This window comes from Macaca fascicularis, chromosome 9 (assembly GCF_037993035.2).
Source record: "Macaca fascicularis isolate 582-1 chromosome 9, T2T-MFA8v1.1".
NCBI classification, from domain to species: domain Eukaryota; kingdom Metazoa; phylum Chordata; class Mammalia; order Primates; family Cercopithecidae; genus Macaca; species Macaca fascicularis.
Window position 1 is genome coordinate 99,880,878 of NC_088383.1, and position 23,467 is coordinate 99,904,344.

Consider the following 23,467-nt stretch of genomic DNA (forward strand, 5'->3'; position numbering starts at 1 on the left):
TGCACCCAGCCTCAGAATTATTTATGCTTAAAGTAATGAAAAGGTGAAAGCAAAGGAGAAACATTAACTTCAGGACAGTGGCTACCTCTGGGAATGGAATAATTGGAATTGGATAGAAGGAGGAAACTCCAAATGTATCTGGCAGCTTATTTCTTACTTAAGAATAGGCTGTGGCTCACGCCCGGAATCCCAGCATGAGGCAGGTGAATCACTTGAGGCCACATGAGGCGGGTGAATCACATGAGGCGGGTGAATCACAGGAGTTTGAGACCAGCCTGGCCAACGTGGTGAAAGCCCGTCTCTACTAAAAATACAAAAATTAGCCAGGTGGGGTGGCACATGCTTGTAATCCCAGCTACTTGGGAGGCTGAGGCAGGAGGATCATTTGAATCCAGGAGGCAGAGGTTACAGTGAGCTGAGATAACATCACTGCACTTCAGCCTGGGCAACAGAGTGAGACCCTGTCTCAAAAATAAATAAATAAATAAAATCTACAAAATGTCCCAAAATGTTAAGTTTGGGTGAATTCTGGGTGGTAGGGGAGAAAACTTAGATGTCTCATTACTTTCCGTATTTCTCTGTTTGAATTTTTTTGTAATTGCAAATGTTTTTTAAGTGGGGGGAAAACTCAAAGGTAAAATTTATGCTGTGTCTAGCTCTATTTATACTGCCTAACGAGCTCTTTAATGTTCTCCTCAGAGATATGCAATTTGCAAAAGAAAACAACAACAGAGCAAAAACCATACGGATGTCTCTCTGCTTGGGCTCTCATGTTGCCACCTTTCTACTGAACTTACATTTTGCCCTCAAGTTAAGTCTTTTCAATGGTCATAGCTTAACTCAATTGCTAATTAGCTCTTGTCTCCAAATTGTATTGTTTTCAACTAATCTGAAAGATGAAGAAAAGTTGTTTCCATACATCTCTTCAGGTTGGTATTCCATGTAACAAACTACCCCAAAACGTAATGGCATAAAACAACCATTTTATTAGGTTCATGGATTGTGTGGGGCAAGAATTTGGACAGAATACAGCGGGGATACTTTGTCTCTGCTCCATGATATATGGGGTCACAACTTGGGGGTAACTTGACAGTGGGGAGTAACTTACTTGATGACTGGGACAAAACTCATTGGAAGGTGTATTCACTCCTGTGCCTGGTTGTTGATGCTGGCTCTTGACTGACACTTCAGCTGGGGCTGTCTACAGAGTCGTCTACTCATTACAATCAAGTCACTGTCGTTGGCTCAGATTCCCAGGGAGAGGGTACAGACTCCCACCTCTCAATGCGAAGGGTGTCAAAGAATTTTCATGCATATTTTAAAACCCCCACAGTATCCTTTTAACTCTGTTGTTACAACGAAGTGGGTTGATAAGTCTGGACCCCACTTTCTCTTTATTTACTCAAGTAATCCATAGAGGGAACATTTAAGTGTATCCACTAAATTGTCTAGGAACATGTTTGATCAAGTTATAGCAGCTCAGATTATAAACTAATAAGAATATTTATTTTATCAGTCCTATTCCTTGTGAAAGCAGACTAGTTTTTTTAAAATGACCATTCAACATAAATGTATACATCATAAATAACTCATAGAATGAAATTTTCACCACCAACGAAATATTCTCCAAGGGGGACTCCATTATCTATTGCTGCACAGCAAATTACTCTATAATTTCTGGCTTTGTAGATTTAAAACAACAAACATTTATTATCTCACAGCTTCTGTGGGTCAGGAATTTGTGAATAGTTTAACTCGGTGGCTCTGCCTCAGGGTCTCTCATGCAGTTTCAGTTAAGATATTGTCTAGAACTATGTCATCTGAAGGCTTGACTGGGGCTGAAGGAGCTGTTTCCAACATGACTCACTCTCATGGCTGTTGAAAAGAGGCCCCAGGTCCTACCATGTGGACTTCTCCATAGGACTGCTTGAATGTTCTCATGACATGACAACCAGCTTCTTCTAGAGTAAGAGATCCCAAAGAGAGCAAGGAGGAAGCCAGAGTTATCTTTTATGTCCTGGTCTTTGTAAGTGACATGCTGTCACCTCTACCATTCTCTACATTAGAAAGTGAGTTACTAAGTCCCACTCATATTCCAGGCAAAAGACATCAAGCTCCATCTCTTGAAGGGAGGCATAGCAAAGACTCTGTGATGATGTAGTAAGACTGCCACAGGCAGCTGAAGAACAGCCTCTCACTCCATCCTGAAGGAATCTGCCTTCGGGCATCTGTCCTTATTGAAGCAATGAATGTGGGGAAACAAGTTGTTTCCATATGGAAAATTATACATCAATTTCCACTTTGCCATTCAGGTAGGAAATACACCTGGACTACTCTCTTCTATTCTGCTTCTATCTTCATAGGATGGGAACTATGATTCTTGCCAATAACAGCCTGGGGAATGCTTTGCGTGTTTTATATTCACATGCAATTGTGGTAATATCATGGAAGTAAAGGTATTCCAGGGCCTATTCTAATGCCTTCATTGACATGAGGGTTCATTTGGTCAAGTTGCCTGGACAGGTGTGCTCTTTCTTGTATTCCATTCTATTATGCATCTTTCAAAACTACAAACTTGAATGGGCAGGATGATAGATGGGGCTATGCTTCAGGTCAAGGGAGATCATAAGATGCAGAAAAAAATTGCCATCTGCAAAAAGCAAAACCCAATGAAGTGAAATGCAATCCGAGTAACTGTTTCTCATCTTTAGTGAGGCATTGCAGAAAAGATGCAATTACTCATTCATCTGAGAAAAGGAAACCTAGGGTGCACCCAGTTCAGAAACCTAAAAGAAGATCTGCTAGAATTTCTAACTTAGGAAATACCAGTCTTTAGGATGGGGTAGCTAGTTCACTGACAAGAAGGTGGGGGTCCCTCCCTTCTAAGAAAAAGGGTAGAATTGTATCTGGTTCTGGATCTAATTCAACTTGACTACTTAGCAGTAAAGATAAATTGAACCCGAAGAGAAAACTGAAAATCACATTTTCCTGGCAAGTCCTTCAATGGGCTTAGTGTGTTTAGATTTATGAGGGAGTGAATGACCTTCTCTGCCACAGTTTTTCACATTTTCGTTTTTCCAGGACTGATTTTCCATCTGGCCTAACCAGAGTCTGAAGTTGCTGAATCAAGCAGAGCCAATAGGTCGGACTTGAGCTGGCTGGAGCATGCACAGAGCTGGGAAGCACAAGTATGTTCCTTTTGCAAAGGGCTATCAACCAGATGCCTCCTCCTCCCTCCTCCCAGCCTGCCTCAGATCACAGCCCTGAAAGAGAAGACATCCTGTTTTTCCAACTCAAGAGACACCCCTGCAGGGGGAGCAGTAGCAGGCTTGGGGGGGTTTTCCACTCAAGAAGCTGGCTATGGGAAGAGGCGGGATGGCAGTATTAAATGCAAGAACATTGTCAGACAGACCTGGTTCCTATCCCAGAATCCTGGGTTGTTGGGGGCGGGTGGGAAGGGTCAGAGAAGGCCAGATGCTACTCATCTCTAGCAACCCCAGAGAAAACGTGGAAGAGCAGTGCAAAGTTTCCACATACTCGAGAAGAGTTCAAGAGTAGCAGAGCACTGATAAACCCAGGTATCCGGCAGAAGTGACAAAAGCACATTATAAGAGAAAGCCGCAAGACCAGGTGAGGTAATGAACATTGCTGGAGTGCTAGTAACTAGAAGCGGGATACCTCTCAGGAGAGGCAGGCTTTGCCGGAATGCCACGTAGGCTACCCCACACAGGTGCCATCTAAAGGAGATGAAGACAATAGAGAAAATCCAGAATTAACTGAATTTTTAACATGAAAAGACTGAGAAAACACAGAGGTTTTCTAGAAATGATTAACGTTGCATGTTATAATGTTAAGTAAATTAAGTTACATTATACAAAATAATATTATCTAGTTTGCACACTCAAGTTTGTGGCTTAAGAAAATTCAAACCTGTTTATCAACGTCCCATTCTCTGTTGTTCCTACGGCTTACCCTGTATTTCATGCAATACAAAGGAAGATGGCTGTTTGGGGTTGCTGTGTCTCTTAACAATTAAGGAGATGGCTACGGCCAAGTGTGAAGTGACAGCACCAGAAAGTTTTCTACACCAGAGGTCAAAAAACATTTTCTTTAAATGAATATTTTAGGCTTTGCCAACTATACAGTCTCTGTCGCAACTCTTCAACTCTGCCCTTATAACACAATACTTAAATGAATGGGCCAGGCTATCTTCCCATTAAATTTTATTTATGGAAACTGAAATATGAATTTTATATCATTTTCCTGTTTCACAAAATATTATTATTCTTTTGATTTCTTTCAAGTATGTAAAAATGTAAAAACTATTCTTAGCTCATAGGCCATGCAAACACAGGTGGTAGACTGGATTTGACTACTGGAAGTAGTTTGCTAGCCCTTATTTTTGGCTGGTCACTGATCTCCACACCATAGAAGGAATTATTGTATTCAGGCTCATGGCCCTGGATAAAAAAGTCCACCTGCTTAGGAAAGTGCTCAGGAGATAAAATCCTCCTGGGAATCACAGAATCTTTATGTATGTATGTATGTATGTATTTATTTATTTATTATTATACTTTAAGTTCTAGGGTACATGCGGATAACGTGCAGGTTTGTTACATATGTATACTTGTGCCATGTTGGCGTGCTGCACCCATCAACTCGTCAGCACCCATCAACTCGTCATTTACATCAGGTATAACTCCCAATGCCATCCATCCCCCCTCCCCACCCCGTGATAGGCCCCGGTGTGTGATGTTCCCCTTCCCGAGTCTTTCTTTTTTTTTTTTTTATATCTTTTTCTCTTCCATTGTCCTGTGGCTTTTCACGTGGTTTCAAGACAAGTGTCAAGCTTTACATTTGACTTAGAAAAGCCACAACTCATATTCAAACTCCTACTGTGGTGGCAGAAGACACCTGGGCTCTAAGCCCCAGGAAGACAGGGACTGTGTGTCTTTTTCCTTGCTACTATATTGCTGGGATCTAATGTAGCATCTGACAGAGTAAGGCACTAAATAAATGTTTGTTGATTGGATGACTAAGTGACTAAAAAGTACCTTTAAAGCATTTTTTTTTTTTTTGGTGTTTTTTGGTTTTTGTTTTCGAGATGAAATCCCACTGTCTTGCCCAGGCTGGAGTGCAGTGGCACGATCTCAGCTCACTGGAACCTCTGCCTCCCAGGTTCAAGTGATTCTCCTGCCTCAGCCTACCAAGCAGCTGGGATTACAGGCGCCTGCCACTACGCCTGGCTAATTTTTGTAGTTTTTAGTAGAGATGAGGTTTTCCCATGTTGGCCAGGCTGGTCTTGAACTCCTGACCTCAGGTGACCCGCCCGCCTTAGCCTCTCAAAGTGCTGGGATTATAGGCATGAGCCACCATGCCTGGCCTAAGCACTTTTAAAAACTGTTTTGTTACTCCATTTTACATGTGTTATACAACTCTCTCTTTAAAAATGTCTATAACAGTGATTTAGAATTCAGAAGACTCATCATGCATAAATAGATTTCCTTCAAAAGCTGGACAAAAATTTTATGTCAGTGTGAAACTGCAAAATCATTGTTAGCTATGTTTAAAAGAAAACCTGTTTGCACCAAGAAGTGAAAGAAAAGTAACTGCAAATATCAGAGACTGGTCTTAGTAAGGAAGCAGCCACCTGGGCCTCTCTCCTGACATTAATGTTGTGCCTTCCATTTGGCCTATGGAGGTGGTTTCTACCATTATGCCCATGACATGAAAAAGCTACCTGGGTAACAAAAGACTGGGAAACTTACCAGAGACCCACGACATGGGAGGAGCTGATGCTGAAAATCCTTCTGCTCTGTTCCAAGCTGGCAGCTTCTCTCCCCATTAAGCCACACAACATCCAGGCAGAACAGAGCAAACTCAGAGAAAACCACACAGCTTCTGGCTGTCTGGATTCAGCATTTTATCTGAACAATCATCTTAGCTCTCCTTTTAAAGTTCTCTTTTCTTTTTAAAAGCTCAAGTGAATTTGCAAAGGGAGGTATGAGAATGTGGGGGAATTGGGGATGAAAACTAGTGTGTGGTACCCAGAAGAGGCAAAAGAAAAAGATCAAAGATTAGCTTTCCTAAACTGGGTGGCACCTTGGCACTGAATCCTGGGAACAGATGCTGGCTGATTTGAATTAAAAAAGAGCAAAAGTAACCAAAGATAAGAAATAATTGGCTAAAAAATACAAAACCATACTTCTGACTGGGGACAATAAAATGTTCCAAGCAGATGTTAGAATAACTGACTTTTAAAAACCAAGCTCAAAGAAAATAGGGAAAGAGACTCATTGCTAAATATTTTTCCCTCAATTGTGAATTAAGATGTGGTCAGAGGAGAAGAGACCCTTTCCAGAGTCTCAGCAGGATAAATCAACCTTGTGGAGGCCTTTGTGTTCCTGGAGAATGATGTCAGAACCCACCCCAGGAAGAAGAAAGAAATGTTTGCACTGAAGGTCACTTGAGAACTATAAAGAAAAATGCTATTTGTAATGACCTAGAAAGACTTCCAGGAAGAAGAGGAATCAACTCACTGTTTTGGAATCAGTGGGGAAAAAAACAACAAAACCTTTCTGGTGAAAAACATTCTGAGGGTCATTTAGACATTCTAAGAAAGTCTATGAAACTTTGAGAGAAAAGAATCCAAGAGTAGGATTATGGGAAAATTATGTTTTATTGTTTAACTGTTTAAAGCATGTGGGGCATTTAGATATGTGTTGGTCATACAAAAATAATTGGAAAGGTTTCTGGCAGTAAGCAGAAGGCAGGGACTGATGGTCTTTCTACCCTATTTACTGCTGACCCTGAGAATCCTTGGGGTAATCAGATATGCGTGGCTCACAGAGATATCCAGGGGTTTAGAAGAAAGAACACTAGCCTGTGAATCAGAAGACCTGGCGTCACATTTCAGCTCTATCGCCTTCTAACAGGAGAACTGCTGCGTGTCATTTAACCTTTCAAAGCTTTAGTCTTCTTATCAGTTAAGTGAAGATAATGTGTGTTCCTTGTGGGAATATTGTTAAATGCAGTCCCTATATAGAATAGACACATAGTCGGAGCTCAGTAGTAGTAGACTTGAATCTGTTGCCTCAGAATTAACTTACTTGCTATCTATATTGTGCACTCACTATGTGTAAGTCTGTTACTCACACTGTATTGGGTTTCCCAACAGCCCTGTGATCAGGGGCAATTGTTATCCCCTTTATACAGATAAAGTCACTGAGGCTGGAGAGGTTAAGAAACTTGCTAGTGTTAAGTGGTCAAGCCAGGCAGCCTGGCTCCAAGCCCCTGCTCTTATCTGACCAAATATGAAGGGAAGATTTACTGAACTTATATCATCTTCTTCCTCTTTGTTTCTCTTATGACGCAGGGAACAAGATGAAGAGGTTTTCCTCTCCCAGAAGCATAAAAAGCTACAGACCTCATCCCAATAACAACAGTTAAAGAGAATGACTTTAAATACAAAAGATACAGTAATAATGACACTTTATGGGCCAGGCAGTATTCTAGGTGCTTTATTATATGGGCTGATTAATTAATTTAACAACTTTCTGAGGTAGGTGCTACCATCTCCACCATGTTATGGGAACTCAAGCAAATGTACAGAGCCCTTGGAGCTCCAAAGACTGCTTTCAACCGTTCTACTATACAGGCTGTCCAACACTGGGCTCTCAGAGGCAAGCCAACAGGCAATTATGGATGCTGCCTTGGCTAGATATCAGGGGTGGAAGGCGTATGGTCAGTAATGTAGTCTCAGGGCAAACTGAATTGAAGTTAAAAGAGAAGTGATATTTATTGACAGCTTATAATTTAAGTGAGTAGGAATATTTTAAGTTAATAATGCCCTAACTGGGATTCCAAGTCCTTGGACTTCACCAAAGAAAATCACAGGGGTTTGGGAGCTATTTTTAATATTTCAAAAGGCCTATTAGTATGTCACTAATCATATAAAATACAGTCTTTGTATATGGCAACAGAGTCTTAAAGAAGAAAACTTTTAGGGAAAAATTCATTTTTAGACTTGAGCAAATTTTCAAGTATTCCTAATTCTGGAAACAAGTGAATTTCTGTCCTGTCAGAGTTGAAATAATCCTTATGCATGTCAAATTTACCCTAATAGAGAAGATACTCATTATCAAACAAATTCAACAAGACTCAAAGACTTCAGGAAAGAAGTTGCCGGCAGACATGAAAGGCAATTTTAGCCATTTACTTAGAATTGCCAGTCACCGTAGGAGCAGAAGAGGCATTTTTCTGCCAACTGGTTGAAGCTTGTGCCAGAATGATCCTGCTGTTTTTTAATTGTCCTAAAAGCTTGTAGCCAGCAATTTCCCTGCCAAGTCTGACCTCACTTTCATGTTTTTTATAATATGCAGATCACGAAGTGTCCCATTCAGAGGGGGAAAACAAGAAATTACTTCTTCATCCTTACTCTTGAAGCCCATCACATAATCTGTATTATGTCTCTGTAAAATAATACATCAATGGCCATCTCAAAGCCTTCTGTGCCATTTTTTAGTACCACTGTCCTTGCGTACCTTTGAACATATGATTAATCCTCACGGCAAACTTACAAGGTAAGAAAGGGGACAACAGTGTTACTCCCATTATGAGTGATAAACCGACGGAATTATGACTGATGGACATACAAATCTATGTGTGGTGTATTAAGTTGCAAGCTGCATAATGAAATTTAGAGTATGCTCTCATTTTTTGGTATAAAAGAAAAGGCATGTAACTGTGTACATGTATGCATGCATATGCAGGTGTGTATAGAGGTGGGATATAAAAGCTCACAAAAGATCTTGTGATATACAAATCTAGTTACTTCCTAAAGTGGTAATGTTACCTCCTAACAGTTACCTCCTAAAATGGGAGTGAGTGAAAGAAGCTACTGAGAACGTTCACTTTTATATCTATGCACCTCTGTATTGTTTTAATGTTTTGCAATAAGCATATATTGTTTTTACAATGTCAAAAAGAATTTTTAGAAAGAGAAAAGGTTTAAAGTCGGTGATAGATGTTCTCCACAATCAACAGCCCTATCTAGTTTATTCCATTGGATTCAGATTTTCAGAGCAATTTTAAAGAAACATTTGGAACACCTTCCTCAACTCTGGAAGAAAATAGCTGCTTGGTATTTGAGTCTTGGAGAAGCAACTTTCTACTTAATGCTTTTTGGGGGCCCTTGCTCCCAGATGGAATGGAGATTCAGTTGGGATGACCAGAGGCTTCCATCAACCAACACCTTGGGTTCATGGAGTTCTTTGAGGAGCAAAATAAACATGTAAAAAATGGGAATGCAGAGCTGTACTGTGTGGCCCGGCAGTCTAGGCACTTCTTGGACAGCATGTCTCACCAGATGATGAAATTCCTGAGCAAGAAGATGGAGAAGTGGAACCTCAAACTGTGGCAGCAAAATCTAAAGTTGTAGGCGGCCTCAAATCTGACCCTATCAGAAACTCAAAATGGAGATGTGTCTGAAGAAACAACGGGAGATAGAAAGGTTAAAAAATCAAAACATTCTATAAATGTGGCCTTATCAGAAACTCAAAATGCAGACATTTCTCAAGAAATAGTGGAAAATGTAAAAGTTAAAAAATCTCCCCAGAAATCCACCGTATTAACCAATGGAGATGCAGAAATGCAGTCTCCCAATTCAGAATCAAAAAAGAAAAAGAAGAAGAAAAAGAGAAAACTGGTGAATGATGCTGGGCCTGATACAAAAAAAGCAAAAACTGAAAACAAAGGGGAATCTGAAGAAGAAAGTGCCAAGACTCCTAAAGAAACAGAAAATAATGTGGAGAAGCTAGATAATGATGAAGATGACAGTGAGGTGCCCAGCCTGCCCCTGGGACTGACAGGAGCTTTTGAGGATACTTCATTTGCTTCTCTATGTAATCTTGTCAATGAAAACACTCTGAAGGCAATAAAAGAAATGGGCTTTACAAACATGGCTGAAATTCAACATAAAAGTATCAGACTACTTCTGGAAGGCAGGGATCTTCTAGCAGCTGTAAAAACAGGCAGTGGTAAAGCCCTGGCTTTTTTCATCTCTGCAGTTGAACTCATTGTTAAGTTAAAGTTAATGCCCAAGAATGGAACAGGGGTCCTTATTCTGTCACCTACTAGACAACTAGCCATGCAAATTTTTGGTGTTCTTAAGGAGCTAATGACTCACCATGTGCACACCTATGGGTTGATAATAGGTGGTAGTAACAGATCTGCTGAAGCATAGAAACTTGCTAATGGGATCTACATCATTGTGGTCACACCAGGCCGTCTGCTGGACCATATGCAGAATACCCCAGGGTTTATGTATAAAAACCTGCAGTGTCTGGCTATTGATGAAGCTGATTGTATCTTGGCTGTTGGGTTTGAAGATAAATTAAAGCAAATTATTAAACTTTTGCCAACACGCAGACAGACTATGCTCTGTTCTGCCACCTAAACTCAAAAAGTTGAGGACCAGGCAAGGATTTCTCTGAAAAAGGAGCCACTGTATGTTGATGTTGATGGTGATAAAGCTAATAAGCTAATGTGACAGTGGATGGTCTTGAGCAGGGATATGTCGTTTGTCCCTCTGAAAAGAGATTCTTCTGCTCTTTACATTCTTTAAGAAGAACCAAAAGAAGAAGCTCGTGGTTTTTTCATCGTGTATGTCCGTGAAATACCACTACGAGTTGCTGAACTGCATTGATTTGCTGTCTTGGCCATTCATGGAAAGCAAAAGCAAAATAAGCGTACAACCACATTCTTCTAGGTCTGCAACGCAGATTCGGGAACACTATTGTCTGCGGATGTGGCAGCAAGAGGACTGGACATTCCTGAAGTCAACTGGATTCTTCAGTATGACCCTCCAGATGGCCCTGAAATATATTCATCGTGTGGGGAGAACAGCCAGAGATCTAAATGGGGGAGGCCATGCCTTGCTCATTTTGCACCCAGAAGAATTGGGTTTCCTTCATTACTTGAAACAATCCAAGGTTCCATTAAGTGAATTTGACTTTTCCTGGTCTAAAATTTAGGATACTCAGTCTCAACTTGAGAAACTGATTGAAAAGAACTACTTCCTTCATAAGTCAGCCGAGGAAGCATGTAAGTCATACATATGAGCCTATGATTCCTACTCTCTGAAACAGATCTTTAATGTCAATAACTTAAATTTTCCTCAAGTTGCTCTGTCATTTGGTTTCAAGGTGCCTCCCTTTGTTGGTCTGAACATGAACAGCAATGAAGGCAAGCAGAAAAAGCAAGCAGGATTTGGCGACCAGAAAACTAAGAAAGTTGAGAAGTCCATAATCTTTAAACACATTAGCAAAAAGTCATCTGCAGCAGGCAGTTCTCTCACCTAAGACGTGCCTTTCTTTATCTTGAGTAACTTTGTACTAAAATGAATTTTTACCCCTTGATCTAACAGGATTTTTGTAGCATTTGGAATTTGGACTGGTCTGACAAGAGTATAAATTGACTTGGGTTGCAAGCACTGAGCACTGTTACTTCTATCAAGTCTCTTTTATTTTTGGGACATAAAACAGGCTTTAATTTTCTTGGTTGCCCAAGGACAGAGCAAGGAATGTCTGCTGTTTCTTGTGATGATATAATATTTTAATTTTAAATCTCTCTCCCTCATACACACAAATGTATGTTATTGTTTTACTATAATTCTTTTTGTACCTTTCCTTCTTGGTTTGTGAAGATTTCCGTGGCATGGGTTGCTTTGCTCACTGCTGTAAAAGGTGACCTGGTGTACTGGGAAGCTGGTGGTAATGCAGAAAAGAGTCTCAGGTTATTTTTTGTTTTTAGTTATTTCTTGGACACTGAGAGTACCTAATGACTCCTCCTGAAAATGCTGTAGTATGAAAGAGCAAAGAGCTTTGGAAAATACCTAAGAATCACCTTAGGATTAGGGTGGCATTGCTTTTATAGATTCTTGATTTTAAAGCAATGAACATTTCTCAGGTGTTTTTGTTTTTTAGAGCAAAAACTACGGGTTGTAATTTGAATAAAGTGTCACTAGCAGTCATAACATCTGATGGGTGTGGGGTAGGAAGAGGGTGGAATTGAGATGTTTGAGCCTCGTTTACATCAATAGAGGTATAATACACGCATTTCTTTATTTGGTAACACAGCAAAGACTTTTAAAACACACATACAAAGAATAGTGATGCTCCTCATTCAGATTTCTTTAACTCAAGGTGGTTTGGATTTTGGTAAGCCTTTTTGCTCTGTACAGTACATGGGCAGCTGCCTTGTCTTAGAGCCAAGCCATCAGACAGTGCCTAGCACATATTAATGTTTGCTTCTTTCTGAGAAAATTACCTCTTCCAGTCCCTGAAACAAAAAAAACACATTTGTTGTGAAGATTGAAAATGAACAAAGTCAGAAAGAAACAGCAAAGTTAGATGGGTTTTTTGTTGTAGGAGCACTTGATTTCTAGTGTGTTTTGTATAATATATAACTACAAAATAATAGATTATGTAGCAATTCAAAACGAAAGTTTCTGGCATCACTTTGCTGTTGTGCCAGTTAATCATAGAATCCCATTAAATGTAAGTGTGCTAATATCTAATGTAGAGGAAACTGTTTGGTAAAGAATATTCCAGTAGGAAAAGAAAAGAACAATCTTCCACTTCGGGGCTTGGCCATTATCACACTGGTGAGACGTGTTCTGGGCTTCCAACCTTGACTGCTGGGCTCCTGGTTTGGCTTCTTGGATTCCTAATTCCTCGTGTTTAGTAACTTTCTCCAGGATCATGTTTTCCCTTTTGTTTTTCAATTCCAGAAGTAATGTTTTTTAAAAGACAAAAACAAAGGGAGGAATATTTAATTACTGAGCAGAAGTAAATACGATTGGCATTTTGTACCTAATCTAATTTTTATATGCAAGTTCATGCTTTTTAATTTTTTATCAAAAAATGAAGTCATCTACCTACTACTTGTAACCAGCTTGTTTCATAACATGTTATTTTCCTGTGTCATTAAATAATAACTTCAAAAAAAAAAACAAAAAGGAGAATGCAGTCTTCGTTATTTATTTAGATTTTTGTACAAGTCTTTGATATGGTTCCATAATAAAGGCAGTTTGGGGATGATAGTCTACATAGCAAACTCCTTCCATCCAACTGGGAATGTGACCAAGGAATGATGGTGTAGTAGAAATAACAAAAATTTGAATTTTGACAGACTTTTATTCACATCCTAGCTGCTATTTAAGAGAGGTTTGGCCTCAGACAATCTACTTAGTGTCTCTGAAACTCTGCTCCCTCTACTATAAGATAGAATAATAGAGAGATGAAAGGTTATATGTAAAGGGCATCGCATAATACCTGGCTCATGGAAGGTGGTCAAAAATTCCCAGGCTAATAAAAAAGTGTAAATGATTTTTAATCTATATTGACATTTGTAGTGAACAAATAAGAAAACTTACAATTGTGGAAGATTGGCAGGAGACAGTGATGATTCTGTCCATGGTATAGTCACTCCATCATATTATCTATCAGGCCAGGTCAATCCATCACACTGCAAAAACTACTTGAGATGTATATCTTACTGAGGAAGAGCCAATAGCATCAACTCTGCATATGAAACACCCAACATGCAAAAACTAGAAAGTGATTCATTTGTAGATTTATTTGTAATTGGGCCGTGTTTGCAATTGGAGGTGTCTAGCTCCGGCATCTTCTCAGACATTCTGCATCAAACAGAGATGACAAAATCTATTAAATTTATTTGAAACATTTCTCTGATGACTACACTTGGCCATGGAGAGTGAAAACCAACCAAAGGGAAATTTCTTGGTACTTACTGAATAACAGGCACACACTGGTGACTGAGGAGTTCCAATGTGCAAATCCAGAGAAGACACTTGAAAGGAATGAAAACAGACTGCATTTGTAGGAAGATAGGTTTTGGATTCTCCAACATACCCCTGGAAAGACACCTGGATGTCTGTCTTTCATTCACCTCGTATTTGTGAGCAAGACACCACCTTAGGTCCTATAGGAGGTTTAAAGACTCATAGTCTAAAAATGAGTCTTATAAAATTACAGAGGACAGTGACTCACTAGGTCATCTAAGATTCAAATGCACTGATTGTAATCATCATTAAACAGCTTCCCTGGAAAGTGTTCTCTGTAATGCTTCTACCATTAGCTGATATCAAATGCTATGCTTTCACATGGAAGAGCCGTAAGTCTTGCAATAAATCATCAGAAAGATACAAAAGGGGACAATGAAGACCCTCTTTGAGACCATGTTCTTGGTACTGAAGTTCTTGCTCTATAATTTTTCGTCTCCCTGCCTACAGGTTGACCACCAGCAGCACTACTCTCAAGTCATTGACGTGGAGAAGTGACTTTACAAGAGTGTGAGGAGTACTGCGACATTTTTAAAGAACACCCATCTTAGGATGAGGGCAGTTATTAGAGTCCAGCCCCTTCCTTCTTCTGTCTGGCTTTCTAAATCTGAATTTTTCTTCTTAATTCCACTTGATTCTGTATCTCTCCAAATACTGAAGACTTTCCCTTGGCTGTCCTTGTCCTGAAGCAGTAAGACTCTCTGATCTGCCCTTCAGATTTCCCACTCCCCAGATCCTAGGAAAATGGGAATCTTGGGTACTGTGAGGAGCTGCTAATTGGATGATGATACTCGCTTGTCAGCACACCCCAAAATTTTCCCATAGACTAGCTTGTCGAAGGCATCATCTTCCATACCTTCTGTTGTTTTTCATGATTCTCTCTTTCCCATAATGGCTGCCAGCACCCAAAGCCTGCATTCCATCTCAAAGCTTTTGCCCAGTCAGTTTGAAACTCCAACACAAATTATACTTTATTGATTTAAACTGTTAATTGGTGGCTTGTGTTCTCATGATGCCTCCATGGCCACGAGTGAGTCAATTCAAGTCTCTGAGCTCCAGGTGACTGGATGAGGAAAACTCCATCCTTGACAAAGTCATGTTCATTGGGCACTCACATGCAAACACACATACACACATGTAATTTCAGAATGAGTTAAGAAGGTAGTTTGCATTTCCAGCTTCATTGTTTACTAGAATGTATAATCGTGGGCAAGTTAGTTCTCTGAGTCTCGGTTTCTTCATCTGTGAAGTGGAGAAGATGACACCTATTTCTATGTTCTATGAGTAGGGAATGAAATCATGTGGGAGAAGGACTTAGAACTGAGTCCAGGCTCAGAGAAAGGATGATTCACAAATATTAACGTCTAAAAGTATTTTAGCATCACTAATAATCAAAGAGTTCGATGGAGCAGGAATATAGGGCAGGCAATATCAATAAAATTGTAAAAAACCAAAATGGCCCACAATAGGCAATTGGTTATATCTGGACACAGTGGAATGTCTTAGAAATTTCAGGTTACAAAACACAGGGAAAGTTTTAGTAAATGTCTGTCCCCATCATTGCTTTTCTCTCATTTATAGGATCTTGCAAGTGCTGCGTGCTCTCCAAAGGCCCCTTCCCACCCTGCCCCCCACCACCCTTATTTCCTTTCTTCTTTTCTATCATCTTAACTAAATGATTCTTCAATTTTCCTCTATTTTCCTCCATTTGCAGTGGAAGTGATAGAGGGCTGCAAAGAGAATGGATTTGTGTACTTTAAATGTACCACTTCCCACTAACTAAGAAATTATAGCAGCTGTACCTATACTTCTGTAGCCTTGGTAGCCAGTAAAAACAATATGATTAAACTGTAGAGCTGACCCTGAAGTTCACTGAAACCAGTCTAACCATTTAAATCATAACTTTCTGAACAACTTTTTATTGCCATCACATCATATTCTTGTGAGGAAAAGCCAACAGCAATATTAGATGACTTCCTAAAAATATTTTCTCTAACATTTTTTTCTGTGAAAATTATACTATAGGAAAAAATTGTGTATAATTTTAATATCTCTTTTATTTTTTCTTAAAATTTACTTTGATTTGGCTTTCCTGTTTCACATTTATTCTAGAAAATTGGAAATTACAGAAAAATATTTGGAAAAATTAAAATTATTCATAGTTACACTTCTAAAAATAAATATTGTTGATATTTGGAGAGTATTCTTTTTAAATGCTTTTATTTTGAAAGCTAAGAACATATTTGCATATATAGTTTGTGACCTGATTTCTTGATATTTTATGATGCCGATACAGTTTTTTTGTTAACAGAAATTTCCAAGATACTCCATAGTATCCAGATTTAACCAATTGCCTGTTGGGGGCCATTTTGGTTGTTTGCAACTTTATTGCTTTTGCCTGCCCTACATTCCTTCTCCTTCTTCCTCTTTGATTATTAGCGATGCTAAAATACTTTTTTATGTTTATTCACCATTAACATGTGTGAATCATCAGTTTTGACCATTTTAAGTATCTCTTTTATTTATTTTTATAATGATGGTGGTGGCCATAATCATGGTCTTCATTGTGGCACGTGGGGACCAGGAATTGTCAAGGCCAGGTTAGTTCAGAGACCCAGGTGAAGAAGAGAATTGCAGACAAGAACTGATCTGATCTCATTCCCAGCACTGACCTTCCCAAAACTCTGGGACCAGGTGGTGTTGAAAATAGTTGTTTTTGATGTCACAGAAATCTATTGGAAAGTGGACTTCCAAGCACATCCAGTCCCGGTGTGTATTCTGCAGTTGAATGAGAAGCTAGCAAGTCATGGGCCTTCTGAAGACAGCTTTAAGTTCAGCTAGAGGAATGAAATCCTAGGAAATAGTGAAATAAAACACAAAACATATTTTAAAATTTGTAAATAGAAATTGTTCCTCAAGGGAGGAATTAATTTTCTTCTAAATTATTCCCTTTTTGCCTGGATTGCTACCTTGCCCCAGGTCAGCTCTCTACATGGAAATCTTCAGAGGACAGAGAATAGAAAATAAATACTCATGCTCCAAATTTGGGCTTATACACCAACCAGGATCTTTTCATGGCCATCTTCCTGCCAAGCTCACTGATAACCAGGTTTCACAAGTCAGGGAAGGCCAGTCTAACTTGGAGGACAATTAGAGAGGTTGGTTCTTTCCCCCAAGGAGAAAAACCAGTCATTTTACCTGTCACCCTAAAAAGTTTCTGGGATGTCATCTGGTGTTATGTCCTAGGCTTGATGTTCCATAACCTCTACAACTTTTGGGCACACAAAAAATTCACATAGTCTCATCTATAAGAACATCACACTCTTGAATTTAGAAATGAAATCTTCAGCTTCTTTAAAACTCCCACTGTACAGCAGCTGCTCTAATCTGTCAGACTAGGAGTCGCTCTGAAGATGTATTGCTTTGCTAGGTGCAAGTCCCTGGAGGGCTGGCAGTCCCCTGGAGGGATGGATGTCATTGACAGAAGGGAAGGAAGTGGGCTGGAGCAAAATCAAAGGCTAAGAACTTGAATCAAACATGAATTAGCTTATGGCAGCGCCCACTCAATGCCCTCCTCTAACCCCATATCACTTTGAGTAGAAGCTAGTGTTCTTATGATGGCCTACGAGGTCCCCCATGATCTGGGCTACAATACTCCTTGCTTACCTCTCTCTCCTCCCTTTCCTTCTACTATCCACTCCACTCTCTGCACACAATGTCCGAGAGTGGAACAAAGCTGTTCCCCCTGCCTATAAGAATGTGGGGTCAGCTTGAAAGCTAAGGCTAATCCTGAGAGCCTAACAGCTGGATGCTATCAGATAGCTGCATTTCTAGAAGCTGAGCAGTACGTTCTTTCTTGAAGGGAAATCCAAGTGGTTTATTTCCATGGCTGCCACTCTCCCCAAAGTTATGTTTCCCAAGAGACTTTCCCCATAACCACCCCCTAACTTACCAACCATGCCTGGATTGGATGTCCCAACTATGTGCTCTCACAGCATCCTGTGCTCCCCCATTACTGCACATTCACACTGAGCGCAATCGCTCATTTACTTATCTTTTCTCCCACTAGGCTGAGAACAGGGGCTGTGCAGTCATATTCAATATTGAGTCCTCAACCCTAACCAGGGCCTGGCACATACAAGACATTCAGCAGATGGTTGTTGAATGAAAATATATAAATGAATGAATGATTACCAGCTGCTTCCACTCCCTTAACCTGCTACAGAATTAATAAATTAATCTTGAGCATAGTGGATATATAAATATAAAAGTGTCGTTGAGGACTGTCAGGCCAGCCTCTCTATACTGGTTACTACATTCTACTTGTTGATTTATGCTACTAATTACTGTCACTTTTATTTTGGATTTGTGCACAAAACAAGAGTGTTACTTAAAGGAAGGCTTCCAAATTTCTAAGTGTAGGGTACCCTGCTAAGGACATGGAGCTTCAAAGGGCTCACAAGAAATTCATCACACATATGTGTGCACATGCACATGGCACACACATTCAACTTTGTAACATGTAGTAGACCACATCTACCACATCTAGAATAATATAAAATTTCATCTCAAATGATCAGCTCCTGACCCTCCAAACCCATGACTGAGTCAAAGATGATATGGCATCCCTGTAAAGATCAGAAGGAAAACAGTAGAGAAGAACCCAGAGTTTCCCTCTACACCAGGGTGTGTTTCTCAACTTTGGCTGTACAACAGAATCACCTGGTGGGCTTGTAAAAATGCCAACACTCAGACCACACCTAAGACCAATTACATCAGAATTTCTAGGGAAGTGAACCAGGGATGGTTTTTTTTTTTTTTCCAAGTACCTCTAGTGCTTCCACTGTGCAGCCAAGGCTGAGAACCACTGCTCTAGATTCTCCTCTCATTGAGCCTTACTATGTGCCAGGTGTTATATGGAGCAATGCCTTTTCTTTTAATTTACTGATGTAAAATGTTATCTTATCCATTTTACATGGCCCAGCTTACACCCTGGAAGGGAAGCAATTTTATAAGTCCTCATTATTTACTCTATATAGTTGGGGCACTAGGAAAATAAGAAAAAAAAAGATTTTTTTGCACTCACTTGCTTAAGCTATCCCCTTACTACCTAAAGGGAACACTTTAGTGTAATTCTTTATAACAAAGGTGACAGTAAGACTATTTGGGAACTGAAGCCATTCCATAGATGAACTCTACAAAGTTTAACGTACACACTTTAATTTACACGCGATGGGATAAAATTGTTAATGTTTGGAGGTTCACAGCATTCTCCCTCCATCTTTGCCCACTAAGCTCCTTATTTCTCCTTCACTTTCTATTAATAAAAGGGAAAAAATCAGATGCTGGTGAGCAATTAGCATAGAACCAACCCTCAATCTTCAGGGTGCTTCGTGGAGCTGGGGATGTGATTCATCTAGAGCCTGTGTAGACTTACACATGGCCCAGAGAAGAGAGAGGATCAAGGGACCAAGGGGGCAGAGACATGGCAGAAGAAAGAGAAGCCCAAAGGAATGTAGGGGTGCTGAAGATAGAAGCAGACAAGAGATTTTAATGAATTTATAAGGACTAAGTGTTTGGATTCATTTACATGTTTTTGAGAGTGTGAAGTATAAAGACTAAACCTGCTGTATAGGCCATGCTACTGAACTCTAACCACCCCCTGGACAGGATGGCAGGGTCATGACTTTATGTGAGTTGCATGAATGAGCTGAGTGGGCAGGTCCACCACTGGAGCACTCAAAATGTGGCTAGTACAACAGAGGTACTGAATTTTCACGTTTTGTTGATTTTAGCTAATTTAAATAGGCGAATGTGGCTATTGGCTACCCATATTGAACAGTGCAGACCTATAGTGCTTAATCACAAGGCACACCTATCTATTTGTTTATACATGTATGGACACCTACCTGCATAAATAGTTTTGTGTTTGCACATAATTATATATCCTCATATCTCAAGAATATACATATAGACACAACTAGACACAATTGCACAAACAAGACACCCAGTCTTGTGGAAAGATAAAAAGAATAAAAATTGAAATTGGAAATATGCATGGGTCTGTGTAGGGAGATTTGACACAAGAAGAATTGGAGCAAGAAGTACATGGGTGTGTTGGACAACATGATGAATTTGGGATGATGCTTTGATAACAAAAAATGAAGAGAAGAAAATTCTGTGAGACCACCAGGGTTTAGGAATACAAGCAGCTTTATTTCCCTTGATCTTTTAATCTTTCAGCAAAAGGCCTTTACAAATGACATACATCCTTCAAAGGTGGACTTGACTGTCAAGGATGGCCCTGACAACTGGGAGGAACTCCAAAGGGCATAGATAGAAAGGGAAGAAAGCACTTCTTAAATGATATTCATTTGCCAAAACATTTTAGGCACTCTTGTTTCCAGGAGAAGTATTTATTCCAAAGTTATTAAAACTGTATGAGATGGAATAGATGAATTTCCAGTTGTCAGAATTATTAGTTTACCTAAAAGTTATACCAATTCATGGACTATAATATTAACTTTTTCCCTATTGAACAGGTAACTGAATTCTACCCATATGAACTAAACAACAATTCCTCCATCCAGAAAGTGGTATCATTGTTAACAGCTAGAAATATTATGATTTGCTTTCCAGTGCTCATATTATCCATTTCAGTCTCTTGATGGATACCCTTCACTAATGCTGGCCTCGCAGTTCTTTCAATATGCTATGCTCCTGCCTGCCTCTTAGTCTTTGCTCATGCTGTCCCCTGCACGTGAAACGCTCTTCCCAAACTCTTGCTGAGTTAACTTGTGCACATCTTCCAGGTCTCATCTTACCATCCTTACGAATGTCATCTCCAACCCACCCTTCCTGTCCCAGATTAGATCAGTCCTTCCTGTTTTATGTTTTCATAGTACCCTGTTCTTCTCTTTCATGGCCCTTTTTTACAGTTATAATTACTGAATTATTTGTGTCTTTATTATTTAATTTTATCTTACTCTCTGGATTGTGAGCCCCATGAATACTTTGGTTCAGATGTTGTAATCTGCCTTATTCATCACAGTACTATGTCCCCAGGATGTAATATAATACCCATCAAATAGTAGATGCTCAATAAATACTAATTAAATGTTCAATAAATGAATAAATGTTTCACTATAGCTTTATTTATCTAATTTCTCCCTTTCTTCCATTTTTCTGTATCATAAGCCATACTATTATACAGTCCTATACAATGGTAAACAACTAAAAAACTCCTAAGCCCTCTACATAGTTGATTAACTCTAATATTCCTCGTTCAGTTCCCCTTAAGTTTTTATAGACCATCTGGTGGTATATCATTTAAGTCACAGCAGCTATAAACATGTTAAGGCCCAGCATGAACCTGGTCTGACATCCAACCAGTCTTCTGGCTGTCACAGAAATGCCTTCATCCATTTTAGAAATGTGCTTACTACAGAAATACGATGCTAAGCTTGCTGTATTTATGAGACACTGAATTTTCAGGATGGCTTCAATCAATAGAAAATAGACATTATATTCTTACCTGAAGGCAATAGTAATATGACTGGCTGTGAATTTGGGAGTGAAGGAAATAAGAAGGCTCTCAGATGATTATTTTAATATAGAGATGCGCTAGCTTACCTTAAAGAGCATGGCTCGCAAAACAGTGGACTTGACTGTAATGAGAATGACAGAAAACTGTAAAATATATGTTGGTCCAAAGGGGGTTGATCAGTGATGCAGACATAAAAAGGAAGGAACAAACACTGGCAGAGGAAGTTACAGGCAACAGAACTTGAGGGACTGTGGTCACATTGGCAACACTTTTTCTTCCCTCATGAGTGAATTGATCACTATCTGTGTCTATGGAGGTTTAACATCCATTTTATCTAACCCCCTGCTTTGACTCTATGCTCACCAAGCTACCTTTGATTATAATTTGGTTTCTCACATGCATCTGTCTACTGGAAGGGGGTATGTTCATCTTGCCAGTGTGCACTTCCCTGCTGGCATCACTATTTTGTTTCTGATTGGGAAGACATGCACTGGTACATCAGTCTTGGAAACTTGGTTAACCTGAGTTCTCCCCTGAGTGGTTCACCTCGTTAGGTGGACAGCAAGAGTCAGGTGTCAAAGCATGTACAGCTGAGGCCAGCTGGAAGCCGGAGCCTCCCCTACAGAAGGCCGCCCTGGCAAGCTTCCAAGAATTTTTTGCCCTCCAGATGCTCCAGACAACATTCCAAATCTTGCTCTACACTACTTCTTTTCCTAATTTAAAATGGAGATCAGGGGAATCTGAAATGTCTGTTAGGAACAGCCACAGACTCCTAGAGATCTTTTCGAAAATTTTAGTGATGAGACTCAAAATCCTAGTCACATGCCACGATATAAACGAATGGCTCATGAAAGACAAGGAAAATTGAGAGGTGGCCAGGAAGGAGAAGGGTGGAAGGAAAGAAAGAGGGGCTGATATCCTTATCTCAGAAACTGAGTAGACAATAGACACTGTCTCAAAGACATGAAAATCAACACGGAGAATATAACTAAGGTACAAATAAAATCAAAGCAACTAAAAATAGGCATAGTGATTACACTGGGAAGTTGAGAAAAGTGGAGGTGCAAGTGTGTCACATTCAGCTCTATCATAGCAGGGCACCAGTAGATAATGCTGGCAGCTGATAAATCAAGAAATGTAAGTAGAAGTATGTCATTTAGAGATCTCAGGACAACTAGCAGAAGGCATAGCTTAAAAAGTTCCAAGTGGTTATCTTTAGAAGTGTGACCTAGAAGGTTTGGGGAAAAAGAGGTTTTTTGTAAGTCATTTATTATTATCATTTCTTTATTATTTGATTTTTGATCATCTGCATTTTGATTTATTCATTTGTTCAACAAATATTTGTTAAGTATTACTATGGGCAAGGCAGAAGATAGGTTCTAGAAATATAACACTAAACATAAGCTAGATGTGGTGGTAAATGCCTGTATCAGCTACTCAGAAAGCTGAGGTGGGAGGATCACTTGAGACTGGGAGGTCCAGGCTGCAGTGAGCTGAAATTGCACCACAGCACTCCAGCCTGGGTGACAGAGCAAGATGTCACTTCAATAAAGAAAAAAAAAAAGAAAAACAAACAAACAAAAGAGATTAAACATCTAAACATAACAAAAATCCTGCCCTCAAAAATGTAGTAGAGGAAATAAACAAACAAGTGAAATATTAATATATGATATGTTAGATGGTGTTAGGTGCAATGAAGAAAAATAATGCTCTTTTATATCAGGTGAGAGATTTGGACACAGATTTGAAGGCGGTAAAGGAGGAAGCCTTGTGGATTCCTGAGGGAAGAGTGCTCCAGGCAGAGGCAACAGACAGTGCAAAGGCCCTGAGGTGGGAGTGCCCAGTGAGTTTGAGGAACAGCAAGAGGCCAAAATGGCTGGAAGACACTGAGTGAGGAGTCACGTTGAGAGAGGTGGTGGTGGCAGGATGGAGGGGAGGCCACTTGGCATAAGGCTTTGTAGCTGTAGCCGGAGTTGGTCTTTAGTCTGAGTGAGGCAGAAAGCCCATTAAAGGGCAAAGGAATAGCATCTAAGTTTTGCGTTTGTTTTAAAATTCTG

At 39.8% G+C, this 23,467-nt stretch overlaps 2 long non-coding RNA genes and 1 pseudogene across 2 annotated transcripts in view; 1 reads left to right on the plus strand and 2 right to left on the minus strand.

Moving 5' to 3' along the window:
• Positions 1–5,858, minus strand: part of LOC123566837 (uncharacterized) — a 117,204-nt gene extending 111,346 nt beyond the window's left edge. Inside the window, exon 1 of the long non-coding RNA XR_006689487.3 lies at positions 5,769–5,858. This is a non-coding gene — a long non-coding RNA (uncharacterized lncRNA). The remainder of the gene's footprint in view (positions 1–5,768) is intronic.
• An 808-nt stretch (positions 5,859–6,666) lies between these two features.
• Positions 6,667–11,386, plus strand: LOC102130433 (ATP-dependent RNA helicase DDX18 pseudogene; annotated as a pseudogene).
• A 714-nt stretch (positions 11,387–12,100) lies between these two features.
• On the minus strand, positions 12,101–16,054 carry LOC102120064 (uncharacterized). The gene is made up of 4 exons (XR_010578029.2): positions 13,814–16,054; positions 13,436–13,699; positions 12,690–12,770; positions 12,101–12,339 (listed from the first exon to the last, which is right to left on the minus strand). It is a non-coding gene; the product is annotated as an uncharacterized lncRNA (long non-coding RNA).
• Positions 16,055–23,467: the final 7,413 nt, after the last annotated feature.